Source organism: Cupressus sempervirens, chromosome 10 (genome assembly GCF_028749045.1).
Source record: "Cupressus sempervirens isolate cs-2001-9-10 chromosome 10, ASM2874904v1, whole genome shotgun sequence".
In the NCBI taxonomy this organism is placed as follows: domain Eukaryota; kingdom Viridiplantae; phylum Streptophyta; class Pinopsida; order Cupressales; family Cupressaceae; genus Cupressus; species Cupressus sempervirens.
In genome coordinates this window covers 37,865,050-37,886,059 of record NC_143127.1, presented here as the reverse complement: position 1 = coordinate 37,886,059, position 21,010 = coordinate 37,865,050, and the positions used below count along the sequence as shown (strand labels likewise).

The following is a 21,010-nucleotide window of genomic DNA, read 5'->3' as shown; positions in this document are numbered from 1 at the left end:
TTGTATTGCTCAAATCCTTCAATCATGATACATGGGTGAAAGGGATTGAATTTCTCTGCACTGTAAAATAAAGTTGGGTGAAACATACACAAGTATGGTACCCAATACGAGTTGAAATAGATGACATATCCTTTCAAGTTATAGCTTGAGAAATTTTTAGGTGAGCCCAACATCATTAGCATCAAAATTTCAAATACAAATTTTTATTATGTTTGAGAGACGTGATTAGATCCACAGCTAATAGCTTCTAGGCTTTAATTTGAGATGATAGTTGACCATTTTTTAGACCATCCCCTAGGGCTTTCTAAATTATAAATGGATGCATCTTCACAACCATTACTTTAACATTTTTCATTTTCCCTCTTTCTTCTCATGGTTCTTTGTAACACTACTAGGCTAGATGAAGTAGAAAAGTTATTACCTACAAAAATGCTAGCTTGCATGCATACTTCATAATCAATGACATACTTTATAAAATAAGGGTACTTAGAAAAGGTACTCACCAAGCCTATATTTTTCTTCTTTTAGATGATTAAACCCTATCTCCATCCCTCCAAAAAAATATTGCCATCCAAAATATCATCGTTACAACCAAATAAACAATAGAGTGCTTCTCCAACCCAAGAATTTTTGAAACCTGAACTATAATCTCTTCCTTTCAGCTATAAATTATCAAATTCTTTTCCTCTTTTTTTTTTGCCTTATTTTCCATTTTCTTGCAATGAATCATCCAACCTTTCTCATTTTTCATGTCATTGATAATTCATCCACCAAATTCAGACATTAAAAAATGGAGGCATAGTTATTGACAAGCCAATGATTATGCCATAAAAAAAATATTTTTTCTCTAATATAATATCCTCATGCTAATTAATATCATGGTTTCAAACACATTCATCAAGTTGAGCCAAATCTTTGTAAATAATTCACCACAAGTCTCACAAAAAAGCCTCATGGGTTTTCATGTTGCCATAACTATCAAAAGAAAAGTTATGAGACCTGTGGAGCTTATCAAAGACTAAGATCAGGTTTCAATTGATGAGTCAAAGATGCACACTAGTATGACTTGAAGTTAGGAAAGGATCAATAGTGTGGTGAAGACATGATAGGTGTAGACAAATGATCTTCACAAACACACTTAGAAGTATTGGGCTAAGTACAATTTATCATTGGGCTAAGTACCAGACAAGATAAATATGACTCATCAAGGTCAAAGGATAGAGATAAAGGATAGAGATAAGGAACTTGTGACTATACACATCATAGGGTAGGTAAAATCTACTTGACACCTCAGAAGATAGAAGAGTTGTTACATCAAGCTCCAACAAGATGGTAGGTAGGAGAATTCAAATTTTGAACTCTTCCCAACAAGAAGACAAGGGTTAGAAGAAATGTTGTGATATGGAGCCTAATTAGACTTAGAGGTTTATTCGACATAGTTTCCCTCCAAATTATTTCAATGGGGGTTTGGGGGCAGTGCCCCCAAGATGGGGTCAAGGGGTAGTGGCCCTATGGGGTCCTAGGGTAGCGCTCCAAGTGCACTCCCTATTGTAGTATAGGGTGGGTTCAAGGGGCAACACCCCCATGGGAATTTTTGGGGGCAATGCCTTTGAAGCCAAATATGACCTTATATTGTAAAAGGCATTGGCTACTATTCTTTTATTATTCTAGCCCTAATTTTGTAAGCAACAAAAAGCTTGTATAAAAAGGCTTAGGCTTAGGGATTTTCATAATGTGTGAGATGAAAATTGGTTCTTGTGGCAGTATTGAGCTATAAGGGATTACTGATTGTAATCAGGTTGTAATGACTAGATCATAATAATATTAGACTTGTTGATGGTGGACGTAGCCCAGGGATTGGGTGAACCACGTTAAATCTTGGTGTCTTGTGTTCTCTTATGTGCAATCTATTATTTTATAACATTAGTTATATTTGCATATAACTATTATTTATGTCTAAGTTTAATCCTAACAAGTGGTATTAGAGCCAGGTTGTCATCATTTTTTTTAGTGATCCTCTATAGGAGGGTCTCACAATTGAGTGGGAGTCTCACGATTGAGTGGGAGCAATGGTAGACGAGGGTAAGCTAAATGTGGAGAAGTTTAATGGGAAAAACTTTCAGTTATGGAAGATGCAAATGGAAGACTATCTATATTAGAAGGACTTATGGAATTTTTTGGAAAGAAAATCTAAGAAATAAGGAACTATGTCAGATGAGAACTAGGAGATTTTAGAAAGAAAAGCATTTGGAAGAACTCAATTATGCTTGGCACCATTAGTGACATTTAACATTACAAAAGAAAAGAGGACATAAGAGTTGATGCAAACCCTAGCGAAACTATATGAAAAGCCCTTCGCTTCAAACAAGGTATTTCTCATGAAGCATTTATTTAATATGAAAATGGAAGAGGGTGGATCTATTGCAGATCATTTAAATGAGTTCAATACTATTACTAGTCAGTTATCTTCTATGGGTATTAATTTTGATGAAGAAATAAGGGCTCTCTTGATTTTGTGTTCTTTGCCTAAAAGCTGGAATGGCTTGGTAATGACTGTGAGTAATTCTATTTCTAGATCTAATACCCTAAAATTTGATGATGTGATTGGTGTTATTTTGAGTGAGAAAACTCCTAGGAAATCCTTAGGTGGACCTACATCAGGAAGTGCTTTGAATGCACAAAGCAAAGGCATAACAATCGAGAGAGGGAATAATTCTAGAAATCATGGGAAATCAAGAGGAAAGTCAAAGGGGAAGAGGTCTCAATCCAGAGGACCAAGAGATTGCTGGTACTGTGGTAAAATAGGGCATAAGAAGAAATAAATAGGGCATAAGAAGAAATATTGGACTTGAAAGAACAATGAAGGAGATAAACCAGAAGGGAACAAGGAGGCAAATGTGGCAAGTAACAAATCTAAAGAGGATGCTTTGCTTTTGTCATTAGAAAGTGTTGTGATTCATGGGTTTTAGATTTTGGTGCTTCATTTCATGCTACACCTCATAGAGGTTATTTTATTGATTATGTTCAAGGGGGTTTTAGGCTTGTTTATTTGGGAGATAATGAGCCCTGTCACATTGTTGGAAAAGAAAAAGTTAAGATTAAGTTGTAGAATGGGAATCATTGGCTAGTACATGAGGTAAGACATGTTCCAAGGCTGAGTAGGAATTTAATTTCAGCAGGGCAACTTGGTGATGAGGGTTGTGTAGTTACTTTAATGATAAAAATTGGAAGGTTTCAAAATAAAGGCTCCCTTGTAGTAGCAAAAGGTGTGAAAGTAGGCACCTTATATCTTTGTACAAGTTATATTTCTCCTTCTACTTTGATTGTGTCAGAGAAAAATGAATGTTCAGGAATAGTTGCTGCAGTTGAGCAGGGAGAACAAATAGCTATTGTAGATTCTAATACAATGTTGTGGCACAAAAAACTTGGGCACATGGGTGAGAAAGGTATGAAAGTACTTCATTCAAAGAAAGTTTTACCAAGTCTGAAATGTGTCAATATGCATCTATGTGAAAGTTGTGTGTATGGAAAATAAAATAGAGTGAGTTTTGTGAAGACTGGGTAGGAAAAGAGAATTAAGAGATTAGAGCTAGTACATATAGATGTATGGGGAATAGCTCAGGTAACTTCCCTTGGTGGCTCTCATTATTATGTTACATTTATCGATGATGCAACTAGAAAAGTATGGGTTTATTTCCTTAGACAAAAATTTGATGTATTTCAAACTTTTATGAAATGGAAATGCTTGGTTGAAAATGAGACTGGAAAGAAATTAAAATGTCTTAGATCTGATAATGGTGGTGAGTATTGCAATCATGAATTTGAAGATTATTGCTTCGCTAATGGTATTTGTACACAAAAAATTGTTCCAAGGACTCCATAGGAAAATGGAGTGGCTGAACGCATGAACAAGACTATAGTGGAGCATGCAAGAAGCATGAGGTTGCATGTTGGGTTGCCCTTAAACATGTGGGTAGAGCCTGTCAATACTCTTGTATGTTTGATTAATAGAGGTCCATCTACTCCTTTCGGCTGTGGTATTCCAGAGGAAGTGTGGACTAGTAAGAAGGTGAGTTATTCTTTTCTCAAAACCTTTGGTTGTGAAGCGTTTGCTCATATAGATTTTGAAAATAGAACCAAGTTGGAAGCCAAGTCAAAGAAATGTGTATTTTTTGGATATAGTATTAATGAATTTGGTTATAGGCTTTGGGATTTTGAAAATTGTAAAATTTTAAGAAGCAGGGATGTCATTTCAATGAGAAAGTGTTGTACAAAGATCTGTTGCAGCAACATGAGAAGAAAGAAAATGATTATGTAGTGCTGGATGATTCTCCAAAAGTTGATGTTCCAACATTTCCTCATGATCTGCAACAACCACAACAACAAATACCACACACCTAGTGAATGTTAGACAGCCAACAATGATAAGTAGACTACCAAAAAGATTTTCTCCTTCCTTGTATTCTATTTTACTTACTGATGCTAGTTAACCTGAATGTTATGATGAAACTATGTAGGTGGATACTAAGATTCAGTGGGAGTTTGTAATGAAAGATGAAATGGACTCTTTGTTGAAAAATAAGACATGTGATTTATGCAAGTTGCCTGCGGGTAAAAAGACTTTATAGAATAAATAGGTTTATAGGTTAAAAGAAGAGGAGGCAAGAAACAATTTAAAGTTAGGTTAGTTGTAAAAATATTTTCATTGAAAAAAGGAATTGATTTTGATGAGATATTCTCTCCTATTGTTAAAATGACTTCTATTCACACTATTTTAAGTATTGTGGCTATTGAGGATTTGCATTTAGAGTAGTTTGATGTCAAAATAGCCTTCCTTCATAGTGATTTGGATGAAGAGATCTATATGGTACAACCATAGGGATTTGAGGTCAAAGGTGAGGAGAACTTAGTGTGCAGATTGAAGAAAAGTTTATATGACTTGAAACAAGCACCTCAAAAATGGTATAAAAAAATTGATAGGTTTATGCACGAGCATGGATACAATAGGTGTCATTTAGATCATTGTGTTTATTTTGAGAGTTTGAATGCTGGCAACTACATTATTTTATGTTTATATGTTGATGATATGCTTGTAGCTGGGTCTAACATGGATCATATTAAGAGGCTGAAATGCTAGTGAGCACATGAATTTGATATGAAGGATTTGGGGGCAGCAAAACAAATTCTTGGTATGAAGATTTGTAGAGATAGAAAGAACATAAAATTGACATCATCTCAGGTTGATTATATTGAGAAGGTGTTGCAAGGTTTCTCTATGAAGAATGCTAAAGCTATCAGTCCATCTTTACCTGGTCATTTGAAGTTGAATAATGAGATGTGTCTCAAGACACAAGAAGAGGAGGACAATATGTCTAAGGTGCCCTATGCTTTAGCTATAGGAAGCTTAATGTATGCTATGGTATGTATTAGGCTAGATATTGCACATGTAGTGGAAGTTATTAGCCAGTATATGAGTCATCCAAGAACTAAGCATTCAAATGCAGTTAAATGGATTCTCAAATATCTGAGAGGAGCATCCAGTAAGTGTTTACACTTTGGGGGCTCTACTAGTACTTTATAGGGATATGTTAACTCATATTTTGTAGGGGATATTGATACCAAGTGGAGTACTGTAGGTTATGTATTTACTATTAGTGGGGCACTAGTGAGTTGGGTTTCTCAATTGTAGAAGATTAATGCTTTATCCACTACAAAGGCATAGTATGTTGTTGCTACAGAGTTAGCCAAGGAGATGATATGGCTTCATTTCTTCATGGAAGAATTGGGATGCCTAGAGAGGGATAATTATTTATTTACAAATAGCCAAAGTGTCATTCATCTTGCAAAGAATTCAACTCTGCATTCAAAGACAAAGTACATATAGTTATGGTACCATTTCATTCGATCAGTTTTGGATGATGGACAATTAAAGCTAGAGAAGATATATACAAATGACAATCTAGCAAATATGTTTACAAAGGAAGTGACAAGGGAGAAGTTGAACTCCTATTCAGCTTTGGTTGGTCTCTAGACTAAATAGACTAAAAGAACAACAGAGTCCAGGGTGGTTTAATATTCCACTGGGAGCTATGGGTTTAGTAGTGCTATGATCAGTCTCTAAGTGGGAGGTTATTTGATCAGTCTCCAAGTGGGAGATTATTGTGATATGAAGCCTAATCAGACTCAGAGGTTTATTCAACGCAATTTCCCTCCAAATTATTCCTATGGGGGTTTGGGGGCAACGCCCCAAAGAAAAGGTCAAGGGGCAGTGCCCCTATAGGGTCCTAGAGCAAGCAATGCCCTAAGTGTGCTCCCTATCATAGTATAGGGTGGGGTCAAGGGGCAACGCCCTCATGGGGGTTTTCAAGGGTAGCACCCCTAAAGCCAAAAATGACCTTATAGTATAAAAGGCATTTGCTACTATTTTTTTTAGTATTCTAACCCTAATTTTTTAAGTGGCAATAAGCTTGTATAAAAAGGGTTAGGGTTAGGTATTTTCATAATGTGTGAGGTGAAAATTGGTTCTTGTGGTGGTATTGAGCTGTAAGGGATTATGAATTGTAATCAATTTGTAATCACTAGATCATAATAATATTGGACTTGTTGTTGGTGGACGTAGCCCAGGGATTAAGTGAACCACGAAACCCATGAATCTCCATATGGGAAAGTACACCTGAAATACACTACCTATAAAAATGACATATGAAAAGGAAGAATAACATACATTCTAGGTGAAGAAGAATTGAGAATTTGAATTCTTAGATTAGGGTTTAAAGAAGAATAATAAAGACTTGTATATAGTCATTCATTTTTTAATAAACAAGTTGGATTACACATTTGAGGAGCTGGAACGACCTAGAGATAGGTTGAATGCAATCATGGGAAGAAAATAATGAAGGTGATTGGAGTTATGATGAAGTGTGTTTGGTGAAGCCATGGAGTCAAACAAATAGTGATGAGGAGTGTTTAAGCTAAGGAAAGTGAAACAAAAAAGTAGTCAAGTCTAAGTTGTAGAGCTGAAGAGAGCCAAGAAAGTTGTAGACCAATTAATGAGCACAAAGCAGATTTGAATAAAGATAAGTAGTTATTTCTTATAGGTCAGTCAACCCTATTGTTCTCTTAACACTATAATAGAAAATCCCACCGTGGGTGGACTCTAGCAAGCTCGTTGTATACAATCCCTTAGCTGGGTAACACATTCACTTGTATTCTAAGTCCCTTAACCAAGATACCTTTAACAAAGTAAATACTCTAATAACTTTCTCTCAAATCCCATATCTAGGTGGAACTTGATAGTGTCGTTATAATCTCCTAACAAGGATAAGCTCTTGACTAGGCACACTGTAGAACAATGCAAGCTTCATGAGCATTGAATCACAATCATGGTTTTCACCCTAATTAGGTTTCCATGAGATAAATTGGTTCTATGTGTTATTTTCCTTTTGTCTTGAATGTTATGATTAATCATCTAGTAACTAGATAGGCCATAAACAAGAATGTTAGCAAATAGGTTTAAGGTAAAAGTTTGAAACCCATTATACGAATTGAACCCCCTCTCAATATAACCTATACCATGTGGGCCAACAATTGGTATCAAAGTCACCTTCCTCTAAAGATAAATCTAAAATATCAAAATGATGAAGAGGGAATTACATCAAAGTTTTCTAAGCAAAACTATATCCTTTGGTGCGGGAAACAAAGCTGCATCTTAGAACCCTAGGAGATGCATACTAGAAGCATGTCGAGATAAAATACATCCATCATATATAGCCACTTGATGCAGATCAAACAAAGGAGAAATAAATTCATGTTGCTACCATGGATTCCCTAGTAATTACTATCTCATATGTTGAGTATACTGATGTAGAAGATATTGCAACTGCTTATGGAAATTGGAAAAATATTAAAATTATCTATCAAGGAGACAATCATGTTCAAAAGGTAAAGGTTAATAGCCTAAGAATAAAATATGATGCCACAAGGATGGAGGAAGGAGAAAACATTGAGAAATATAGTAAAAGAGTTCAAGATGTGGTGGTTGACATAAGAGGATCTAGAGGCACACTGGTGGAAGATGATGTGGTGAGAAAGATACTAGGTAATTTGCAACCACAATATGCCTTGAGGGTCTTATCTACTCAAGAAATCAGATCCCTAGAAAAATGTGAGGTTTCTCTTGATGCTTTGATAGGAAAGCTAACAACGTTTGAGATGAGTAATTATGAAAATAACCTTCCTAAGGGAGAGGTGGCATTCAAGGCATATGTTGCACCTAATGCACCCAAAAGAGGTAAAGAAGTAGAAAGTTCTTTTAGAACCAATAGAGACCCTCTTCACTCAAGAAGATGAAAACAAGGATCTAGAGACATTGCTAGCAAGAAGACTACCTAGAGGTAAAGGGAAGTACATTCAAAATCTCCCTTTGAAGTGTTTTAGGTATAACAAGATAGGACATATAGCTGCAAGGTGTCTTGAAAGCAACAAAAAGGAGAAGAACGAGAGATGGAAGAGTTTTAAAGAAAAAGGAAAGAAGTATTATTATCTTGTAGAAGAAGGTGGGACTAATGAAGTTTCAACCTATTCAAATGATGATGATGAGGAGTGTTGGTAAATAGATTTGTCTTTTAATAAAACAAATAATCAAAAGCCTCTAATCCAAAATTCATAAGACAAATACAATCTTCCAACAGTTGAGGAATACTATCTTCCTCTCTGAATTTTAGTAAGGTTTAGCTCCCTTATTAAGATTTTTAATGAAACATTCTCTTAAACAAGGATTAATTTTGACCAGAAAGTAAAAAGGCTTCACATCTATTCCTAGATAAAGGGATAATCAAATAGTAGCAACTAAATAAATAAAAAACTGGATAAAATGGAGAGAACACACAATTTTTCTATAAATTTTTTATTCGAAAGAAATATGTAATAAAAGGATTATCTAACATATGTACCATATAAGTATCCAACATCAAAAAGAGACCCAATACTTCAATACTGATTCAATACTAAATTGATAGAGAACAATATAAAGCATACAATCCTTGAATATATATATATATATATATATATATATATATATATATATATATATATATATATATATATATATATATATAAGATCTTTTTCATCCAAAAATAATCCTGTTCTGGTATAATGCTGAAAAAATCCAAAAAACATTCACACAATGACTAAAATAGATTTATAGTTCATAGTATGATATCCATCAAAAAATGCTAACCTCTCACACTACTGAGTTTCTAGCTTAAATAAAGTAATGCTTGAGAATCTCCATCAAAACTCGATTCTTTGATAGTTTAAAAACTATTAAAATAACCAAGTTTTTGAATAGGTACATAGACCCCGTAAGTAACTAATTTAAAACTAAAACTTTAAAAGAACATAAGGCAAAGATTCCCTAAAGAGAATTATCATCATGCTTCTTCAGTGGATCTTCTTCTTCCTCATCATCGTCCTGGGTAGAAGGTCCCTATGCAAGCTTCCAGACTCTATATGCACCTATGAATTTTGACATGGTGTTCAAGTTTGGGCTCTTTATGCTCTGTAAGAAATTCTTCTACGTGTCCCTATCCTATTTCATTTTGGTGACTCCATCTAGAAATTATGGGAGTTGTTGGCTACACATGTTGATCATAGTTTCTATTTTAGCAAGTTTAGTAAGATCTACCACGATCAAGTCAACCCCATTCTTGATTGCCTTTAGGGGTTCTTCATATAGCTTAACCAGTGCTTCTACATTTGAACCTTCCTCTTTGAAAGGTTCCAAAGGAGTCAAACTAATGATCTACAAATCTTTATTCACACCATCCTGAATGATCTTGAACTTCTTTTCAAAATATTGTATGTGGGAAATGGCAGAACTATAATTAGAGACCCACTAAGCTATGTTCTTTCGCAATATATAGATCAGCCTGCATCCACCATTTGCAATGGGTTTTCCTCTAGGAATTTATCTAGACCATATTCCTCCACATCTACTAGCTGAGTGACCATAGTCAATAATCTTTCAGATTCTACTTTCCATATTGTCATTTGTATATGAGCCTCACATATCACAACTTCAACAAGAGTAAATATTTTGTGCAGGTCTCGTATAAACTTGGTAAGTAGATTCATCATATAGTCTATCCAATTATGGATGGCTTTCCCCTTCTTTATGTCATTTACCAATTATTGATTTTCAGGTACATTGGGATCAAGTGTGGGCTGAGATGAACCATCAGTTGCTGAACCGTGCCTTGTTAATGACCTTATATATTTTTCCATGGTATGGATTCCTGCCTTCAATTTCCTCTTTTCAATACCATCCTTCTATGATTGTAGGATACTTTTCTTAGTGGATGATTCTACCTAATGCTACTTTGTCTCCCAATTTATCACTCACAAATTGGTGTGAGTAATCTCAAAATTATTCAAATCCAACACACCTGTATCACCTTTGTGATTATAAGTGGCTACCTTGACAATGTTGTTGTCTGTTTCCTAGTAAAACACTATCCAAGTTGAGCTCTTAGTTCTTTTGGATTTTGAGGTTCTGGTAGTATATTTACTTACAATGTCTTTGATAGGAAAGCAAACTACAACAAGGCTCCTCTCTTTTTTTATTGAGGCCACTAACCAATTTGGCGCAAAATCAAAAACTTTTTGAGCTTCATTGCCTTTAACTAGAGTATTCAAATTTTCTATCCCCTGAGGAGAGGTTCCCACAGTCATCTAGACTTTTTGAAGATTATTAATGAGCATACCATCCAAATCCCTATCAGATTCACTATTAATCTGAATAGCTTCACTAGACCCAATAGGCATTGCCATCTTGCTCCAGTTTTTAGAACAAGCTTTTTGCACCATGGGGGATTATTGACTTGCACCCTGTTAATCCTTGTTGATCTCCTACTACCTACAAATTTAGAATGAACATTAGAACATGAGTCAATTAATTTTCCAGCATGTTGGGTCTTTTTCATTATTAACCAAGAATTTTTTTTCTCAATCACGATATATGTTCTTTCAATAATATTGTCTTCTTCCTCAAAATTCCATTTTATAATAGCTTTGCTAGAAAGTAAGGACTAAGTTATTTGAGTGCCTGCTAAATCTACTTTATCTTCTTTAATATTAGAGACATGTATATCCAAATCTAAATGAAATAGCTTAATTTGAGAAATGGTGAGCCTGTTATATTCTCTCCTCCAAACCTTTAGTTCATCTACATAGTCCTCTAAAAAATCTTCAATATCATGGAAGTGAGAAAAATTCATCTAGGATTCAAACAAGCTATGAGATTTCCTTTTACTATCAAATTTTTTCCTAGCATAATATGACCTAAGATGAAAGTTTATCAAATATGAGCTTATGCATGTAGGATCCTCCATACTCGTACAAGTTAATTTTCCTAGTTTGAGCAGGAAAATGACATCAGAAACCTCAGAAGTGGAAAACTTGTTTATGACCGAAATTAATTGTTGAGATACCTCCACCAAAATGAAACAATCAAGGGAAAACCTAGGGAGTCTTAAAGGTTCATCAAAACCACCTATCCTTACATAAGTGAACTTGGAGAATTGGATGGAAATTCCACCAAAAGATTGAACAAATTTCTGAGATTTAGAAGAGAATCTATGGTGAGGAGAATATCTAATTTCAAAACATAATTTTCCTAAGAAAATATCATGAACCTTCCTAAAATTTTCCAAGACCTTGTCTCTATATAACACAGGGTAGTAGTTATATATAGTGATGTTTTCTACCCAAGGTTCATGAGGTAGATACTACAAATCTTGAGTATTGGCTAGTGTATATGTTAAGTATGAAGACATATAGAAATCTTTCCTCATGCCTAAAGCTCCTCTGAGTTGGTTTCTCATAGAGCTAGGAATCAATTCAAAGAACCACAAATTTTGTGCAGCAAGACCATGACATCATGAACTTGTGAGGTCATTTGACCTTTCTTGAGAATTTTAGGCAACCTAGAGCCACCTTTGTAAGGATTTTCAGTCTAGCTCTTTGCAATGATATTTCTATAAACATTAGACTATTCTAAGAATCTAGTTAGTGATAAAGTAGTAGTCAAATCTACAAATTCTTGCTCTTCAAGATGAAATAATTTGGACATGATTTCCTTAGATATATTTAAAAATATACTTCTATCCTTTCTCAAAATATTTCCACTAGGCATATCATACATTTGAATACATTCCTGAACAAGTTTCAAACATGGGTATGTAGGCAGGAAGGTGGAGGCCATGAGAAAATTAGTATCCAAGACTTTGGTGGAAAAGGGCTTTGCAAGTTTCTCATAGAATCTTTATGTTACTCCTCCTAGGTCAACTCCTAAAAGGTTTGTGTCTGATACAATGTGTGAATTTCTACATAGACTACAAGTGTTCCCAAAAATGTGTAGAGTGGACTTAATTATTCAAAATTCCTTCTCGTTTCTTGAAAACTAAAGGAGCAAAACGCAATCTCTTTGCTAACAAGTGAAAGAAAAAGAGTCAAAGAACACAATACTTACCTAAAGAGAAAAAACTATTATAACTACGAAAGATGGTTCTCCTTCCCTAGATTCTTGTTGCTAACACTTAACCAACTGAAGAAAATATGTTTTCAAAAAAGGGAAATCTTACTCATATATACTCTGTAGAAAAGATAGGGCATTAATCATGGGAAGGACACAATGAATCACACATGTCGCAAGAATAGGATGATGTGACAAGATGATGCTTGTCATAAAATATAAAGTGAGTAACTTAAATGATACGTTACCTCCGCATGTGCTAAATTTCCACTTTTTCCCTTTAAAAATAAATCTCAACATGGTATTTAATGATTTCCTTACTCTAATTCACTACCTCTTCATAAATGATGAAGTCACATATCAGTGTGTTAGACCTGACAAGGTGTCCAGCTATAGCGCATCTTCTAAGAATTGAACTTCATGGCACATAAGGCTAGGGCCCACCAATAATATTGCATGAAAACTGAAAAATGAGTTGAAGTGCTAAACCTTTTGAACCTTTTGAACTTAGTTCAAATGGTACAAGAGGTTCAAGAGTTATTGAAGAAAATCAAAACTCGAAACATGACCTCAATCACTATGTCTACAAAGGAGAATCGAGGAACAAACTTGGTCAACAATAGGCTTTGAGGGATGGAAAGGACAAGGCTTGTGAATGGACAACTGAAAAAGGGGTTATTGGACCTCAAATTGCATTTGACACTTGGCAGAACCAATGATTCAAAATAACAATTTGAAAACAAGAGTGAACCAAAACTAAAGAATAAAGATGGTGACTCTAAGAAAAATCTCAAACTAACAAGGAGATAGCCTTCTATGTAATAAAAGAAGAGCAGGTGAAAAAAGATCTAATATTGACCACCATTCACAACAAAAACTAGATCATTGATAATGGCTCCTCTCCTCACATGACTGGAGACCAAAGCAAATTCCTCAAAGTGGAGCAATGTGATGTAGGAATGGTAAGATTTGGAAATGATGCTCTATGTGTTGTAATAGGTAAGGGTTCTAAATTCTTGAATGATTCCACAAATTGTGAAGATGTATATTTGGATGAGGATGTCCTACCTTTTTATTACTATGGATATTTTCTAGATTTAGCATGTTTGTTTGCTTTGCTTTAGTTTGTTTCTGGAGAAACGATGTTGCAGAAATGCTTTATTGATTTTTCGCCCCTTTCTTGGTCTAGAAAATTTTTCTATTCATGACTAGTGTGTAGGGTAGGAAATTGACTCAAATAGCTAGATGGGTGGTTGCTTCCCCCATCTTAGCTTGGTATCTCATTGTCATTGTATGTTGTTATAGTGGCATGGAAAATGTTTTTGGGATAATTTTTCCTTTTTTTGTTTGGCATGGTCTTGGTCCAACTTGGAACATGGGTGGGTTGCAAATGCTTGGTGATGTTGCATCTTCCTTGGTTTTTCCCCACTATTAGATTATGGTGACTGATCAGGAAAGTACTATACATACTTCATAAATTCTTTAAAAAAAATTGGGCCATTTTTTATCGGGATTTTGGGGTGACATGTAATTATTAATTATAACCCTAAAGCAGTAAAAATACTTGTATAAAAGGGCTTAGGATTATGGATTGTTTTATAGTCATGATGCAAAATTGGTTCTTGTGACAATATTGAATTGTAAGGGATTACGGATTGTAATCAGGTTATAATCACTGGATCATAATAATATCAGACTTGTTGTTTGGTGGATGTAGCCCAGGGATTGGGTGAACCACATTAAATCTTGGTGTCTTGCATTCTTTTCTATGTGATTTATTATTTTTTGTTATTGGTTATATTTGCATGTAATTGTTATTTCTGTCATTAGTTTAATCCTAACAAGTGGTATCAAAGCGAGGTTTTTTTTCAGTTATTCTCTACAAAAAAGTCTCACGGTTGAGTGGGAGTCTAACGGTCGAGTGGGAGCAATGGCAGACAAGGGTAAGCTAAGGGTTGACAGGTTGAATGGGCAGAACTTCCAAGTTTGGAAGATGCAAATGGAAGACTATCTATATCAGAAGGATTTATAGAAGCCGTTAGAAGGCAAAGCAAAGAATTAGGGATCTATGTCAAATGATGAATGAGATATTTTGGATAGAAAGGCACTTGGAAGCATTCAATTATGCTTAGCACCATCGATGGAATTTAATATTACAAAAGTAAAGAAAACAAAATAATTAATGCAAACCCTAGTGAAACTATATGAAAAGCCCTCCGCTTCAAACAAGATATTTCTCATGAAGCATTTATTTAATATAAAAATGGCAGAAGGTGGATCTGTTGTAGATCATTTAAATGAGTTTAATACTATTACTAGTTAGTTATATTCTATGGGTATCAATTTGATGAAGAAATTAGGGCTCTCTTGATTTTGTGTTCTTTTCCTGAAAGCTAGAATGGCTTGGTAATGGCTATAAGTAATTTTGTTCCTGGATCTAGTACCCTAAAATGTGAAGATGTGATTAGTGTTGTTTTGAGTGAGGAAACTCATAGGAAAACCTTAGGTGGATCTACATCAGGAAGTGCTTTGATTGCGCAAAGCAGGGGCAGATGACTGAGAGAGGAAGTAACTCTAGAAACTGTAAGAAATCAAGAAGAAAGTCAAAGGGGAGGAGGTCTCAATCGAGAGGACTGAACGACTATTGGTATTGTGGGAAACTAGGTCATAAAAAGAAAGATTGTTAGAATTGAAAGAAAAATGAAGGAGATCAACCAGATGAAGACAAGGAGGCAAATGTGGTAAGAAACAAATCTAAAGAGGATGCTTTGTTTCTGTCTTTAGAAAGTGTTGATGATTCATGGGTTTTAGATTATGGTGCTTCATTTCATGCTACACCTCATAAAGGTTATTTCATTGATTATGTCCAAGGGCATTTTGAGCTTGTTTATTTGAGGGATAATGAACCTTGTAAGATTGTTGGAAAGGGAAAAATTTTGATTAAGTTGTAAAATGGGAATAATTGGCTACTACATGAGGTAAGACATGTTTCAAGGCTGAGTAGAAATTTAATTTCAGTAGGGCAACTCAGTGATGAGGGTTGTGTAGGTACTTTTAATGATAAAAATTGGAAGGTTTCAAAAGGTTCCCTTGTAGTAGCAAAAGGTGTGAAAGTAGGCACCTTATATCTTTGTATAGGTCATATCGTTCCTTCTACTTTAATTGTTTTAGAGAAAAATAAATGTTCAGGAACAATTGCTGCAGTTGAGCAGGGAGAACAAATAGCTGCTATAAATTTTGATACAACACTATGGCATAATAGACTTGGGCACATGAGTGAAAAAGGTATTGAAGTACTTCATTCAAAGAAAGTTTTACCAGGTCTAAAATGTGTTAATATGGATTTTTATGAAAGTTGTGTGTATGGAAAACAAAAAAGAGTGATTTTTGTAAAGACTAGGAAGGAAAATAAAAAAGAGAAATTAGAGCTTGTGCATACCAATGTATAGAGATCGGCTCAGGTATCTTCCCTCAGAGGCTCTCATTATTATGTTACATTTATTGATGGTGTAACACGAAAGGTATGGGTTTATTTCCTTAGACATAAATCTGATGTATTTCAAACTTTTAAGAAATAAAAATATTTGGTTGAAAATGAAACTGGTAAGAAATTAAAATGTCTCAGGTTTGATAATGGTGGTGAGTATTGCAGTCATGAATTTGAAGATTATTGCTCCACTAATGGTATTTGTAGACAAAAAACTATTCCAAGGACTCTACAAGAAAATGGAGTGGCTGAGAATAGGACTATAATGGAACATGCAAGGAGCATGAGGTTGCATGTTGGGTTGCTCTTATATATGTGGGTGGAGGCTATCAATACTGATGTATATTTGATTAATAGAGGTCCCTCTACTCCTTCGGGTTGTGGTATTACAGAGGAAGCATGGACTGGTAAGAAGGTGAGTTATTCTTTTCTCAAAACTTTTGGGTGTGAAGCATTTGCTCACATAGATTCTAAAAATAGAACCAAGCTGGAAACTAAGTCAAAAAAATGTGTATTTTTTGGATATGACATTCAGAAATTTGGTTATAGGCTTTGGGATTTTGAAAATTGTAAAATTGTAAGAAGCAGGGATGTCATATTCATTGAGAAAGTGTTGTACAAAGATTTGTTGCAGCAACATGAGAAGAAAGAAAATGATTATGTAGTGCTAGATGATACTCCACAAGATGATGTTCTAGCCATTTCTCATGATGTCCATCAACAATAACAAAAAATACCACACATAATAATGAATGTTAGACGGTCAACAAGGCAAATTAGACCTCCAGAAATATTTTCTCCCTCTTTGTATTTTATTTTATTAATAGATGTTGGTGAACTTGAATATTATGATGAAGCTGTGCAAATGGATACTAAGATTCAGTGGGAGTCTACTATGAAAAATAAAATGAACTCTTTGCTGAAAAATAAAACTTGGGATTTATGCAAGTTGCCTGCAGGTAAAAAGGCTTTACAGAATAAGTGGGTTTACAAGTTGAAAGAAGAGGAAGGAGGTAAGAAACGATTTAAAGCTAGGTTAGTTGTAAAAGGATTTGCATAGAAAAAGAGAATTGATTTTGATGAGATATTTTCTCATTTTGTTAAGATGACTTCTATCCATACTATTTTAAGTATTGTGGCTACTGAGGATTTTCATTTAAAGTAGTTTGATGTTAAAGCAACCTTTCTTCATGGTGATTTGGATGAAGAGATAGATATGGCTTAGCCATGGGGATTTGAGGTCAAAGGTAAGGAGAACTTAGTATGCAAATTGAAGAAAAGTTTATATGGCTTGAAGCAAGCACCTCGGCAATGGTATTTAAAATTTGACAGTTTTATGCATGAGCATGGTTACAATAGGTGTCATTCAAATCACTGTGTTTACTTTAAGAGGTTGGATGATGATAGCTACATTATTTTATGTTTATATGTTGATGATATGCTTGTAGTTGGGTCTAACATGGATCATATTAAGGGGCTGAAATGCCAATTAGCACATGAATTTGCTATTAAGGATTTGGGGGCAGCAAAACAAGTCTTTGGTATGAAGATTTGTAGAGATAAGAAGAATAGAACATTAACGCTATCTCAGGCTGATTATGTTGAGAAGGTGTTGCAACGTTTCTCTATGGAGAATGCTAAAGCTGTCAGCACATCTTTACCTAGTCATTTGAAGTTGACTAAAAAGATGTGTCCCAAGACATAAGAAGAGGAGGATAAGATGTCCAAGGCACCCTATGCTTCAACTGTAGGAAGCTTGATGTATGCTATGGTATGTACTAGGCTAGATATTGCACATGCAGTGGGAGTTGTTAGTAGGTATATGAGTCATCCAGGAATTGAGCATTGGAATACTGTCAAATGGATTCTCAGATATTTGAGAGGAACATCTAATAAGTGTTTAGACTTTGGGGGCTCTACTACTAATTTATAGAGCTATGTTGACTCAAATTTGGCAGGGGATATTGATACCAGTCAGAGTACTATAGGTTATGTCTTTACTGTTGGTGGGGCAGCTGTGAGCTAGGCTTCTAGGTTACATAAGGTTAATGCTTTATCTACCACAATGGTAGAGTATGTAGCTACTACATAGGCAACCAGGGAGATGATATGGCTTCAATTCTTCTTGGAAGAATTGGGACACCCTTAGAGGGATAATTATTTGTTTACAGATAGTCAAAGTGTCATTCATCTTGCAAAAAATTCAGCTTTGCATTCAAAGACTAAACACATACAGTTGTGGTACCATTTCATTCAGTCAGTTTTGGAGGATGGAAAGTTAAAGTTGGAGAAGATACATACAAATGACAATCCAATAGATATGTTGACAAAGGTAGTAACAAGGGAGAAGCTAAACTCCTCTTCAGCTTTGGTTGGTCTTCTAGACTGAATATGAATAAATGAACAACAACGTCCAAGGTAGTTTGAACCATTGAGACCCTCATGGAGTAGCGGCATAGCTACAGGATCAGTCTCCAAGTGGGAGATTGTTGTTTAGTGTGGAACCTGATTAGTCCCCAAGTGGGAGATTGTTAGATTGTGGCACGACTGATCAGGAAAGTACTGTACATACTTCATAAATTCTTTCCAAGGGTACAGGAAAAAAAAATTTGGGCCCTATTTTATTAAGATTTTGGGACGACATGTAATTATTAATTATAACCCTAAAGTGGTAAAAATACTTGTATAAAAGGGCTTAGGGTTAGGGATTATTTTATAGTTGTGATGAAAAACTGGTTCTAGCAGCGGTATGGAGCTATAAGGGATTACAGATTGTAATCAGGTTATAATCATTGGATTGTAATAATATCAGACTTGTTGTTTGGTGGATGTAGCCCAGGGATTGGGTGAACCATGTTAAATCTTGGTGTCTTGTATTCTTTTCTGTGTGATTTATTATTTTTTGTTATTGGTTATATTTGCATGTAATTGTTATTTCTGTCTGTGGTTTAATCCTAACACCCACTCCTCATAGGCAGTGTGCATGGTGATATTTTGAACAAAGTTAAGACTATTGCCTCTTGGTCCCCTTGTTTGGCTCTTCCAGACCCAAATCAGGAAGAATATGGAATGGTTGTGGCGGGTATGGTACATTTGGGCGACTTCTTCATTCACAATTCCTATGGAGGTGGATGAGTCTCCTATTGAGGTGGTGACTACTCATGTGAAGCTACAAGTGGTCATTTCTCTTATTGAGGTGGAGATTTTAGGTGCAAGCTCTCTTGGGCTTCAGAGAATAGTTGATGATTCCCCTATTGTGTTGGAGATTTTATGAGCTCTTTGCTATGAGAAGGTTGATGGTTGGTGGTTTAATGTCTACTTTGTAGTGTTGTTAATTTGGCTTGTTGTTCCTTTTAAGGTGGACCCCTTTGCTATTAAAGTGAAAAGCTAAAGTTTTTATTGAGATTTCTTTTGTGGGTAGTTGTAGTATGTTTTCGCTTGCCTCTCTTTTGGTTTATTTATTCTCTATGATTAGGTGATTACTACAAGTTTTAAGGGGCTCACTTTGGTCCCTCATTTTTGTTTTTAGCTAAAGCTTGTTATTTTTGTGGGGGCATGTCCAAGATGATCTTTGACAATATTGACCATGTTTGGTGACTTAGTCGCTTCCAAACATTTGCTTTTGATAGACGTAGATCCGAGTGTTGTTTGATCTAATCTTGTGGCACTAGTTGTTGTTAATATGTTATTAATGAATTGTTAATATGTTGATTAATGGTGATTAGTGTTAGCCCTTTGAACTTGCTCTCTGATTGTTCCACAGGCCAACAGAGTCTTTTTTCTTTAAAATATATATATATATTTCAACAATGTTTTTTTTTAAACAAAAGGGTAGGAGCCTATATAAAATTTATTAATAATAATGATGAATACAATGTAGAAGACTGTAAAGCTTACAAAATAGTCCATGTAGATTCATCATTTGCTGACACCCATTACATATTACTCTAATACAAAAGATCTTAAAAGTGCATACTACAAAATGAGACTTTAAAACACACTAGCCTACTTAAATTTAAAAATTGTCACTATTAAATTACAAAATTAGTGGCCATAACAACAAAAACAACAGAGAACCTATTATTTATCTAGCAACCAGACATATACGAGATCAAAAGTGCGGAGGCATCAAAACACCCAAAAAAAAAAAATTGTACACCTAAACTGCATTTTATTCTTCTTCCGTTAATTGTGCATCATCCTTCACCAAGAGTGTAATGCTGGAAGAACAACCCACCTCATGGACATTAGAAGGAACATACAGACGATCCCTGGTCGCCAAGCAAACAAGTAACAAGACATTCTGCAATCACCTTCCTCCAAATTCGCAACATGCATATCATTCCGAGACCTCTCAATCGGTACATAAGGATCCACTTTTATATTAACATCGACATTGTGATCAGGTGAAGGTACACAAAGTAATGGAAGAGGCAAACCTATGGCCAAATTTGTCAAATGATTTGCTGCGAAGTTGCCTTCTCTATAGTGTGTTTTCCAGCTACGAAAATTGTGAGACTTGAGTGCATGTATTATTATCTGTGAATATCCTTCAAGATGTATTCCATCAATATTATATACTAATGCAAGTTTTAACCCATAGAAAACTGCCAATGATTCTTCCTGATTATTACTGCCCACCGGTAGAGGGATGGCCTTTGCAATCACATTCCCCAAATGGTCTCGGATGCATATCCCAACCCCTGATAATTGATCTTGCGTACATCTTCTTGTGTCAGCTTCCACCATTTAACCTCTTTCCTGTTGATTTTAGTTTCCTGAGATCTGCCATTAACAAGTGGGATCTTAATGTCAGGCCAGTCTCTAAGAATATCATTATCCCATGATGTGAATTGCAGTTCCTTCAGCAAAATTTGGTTCAAGTGTGAATTCATTTTTTCACTTACTGAAACAATTTTGTGTTTTTACCAATTCCAAACTTGAGCACTATACGCTTGTTTCTCTCCCACCAAATGGACCAAATTGTAAT

At 35.1% G+C, this 21,010-nt stretch overlaps 1 pseudogene; it reads right to left on the bottom strand.

The window, feature by feature from the left end:
- Window positions 1–206: 206 nt before the first annotated feature.
- Window positions 207–20,769, bottom strand: LOC149532449 (O-fucosyltransferase 23-like; annotated as a pseudogene).
- Window positions 20,770–21,010: the final 241 nt, after the last annotated feature.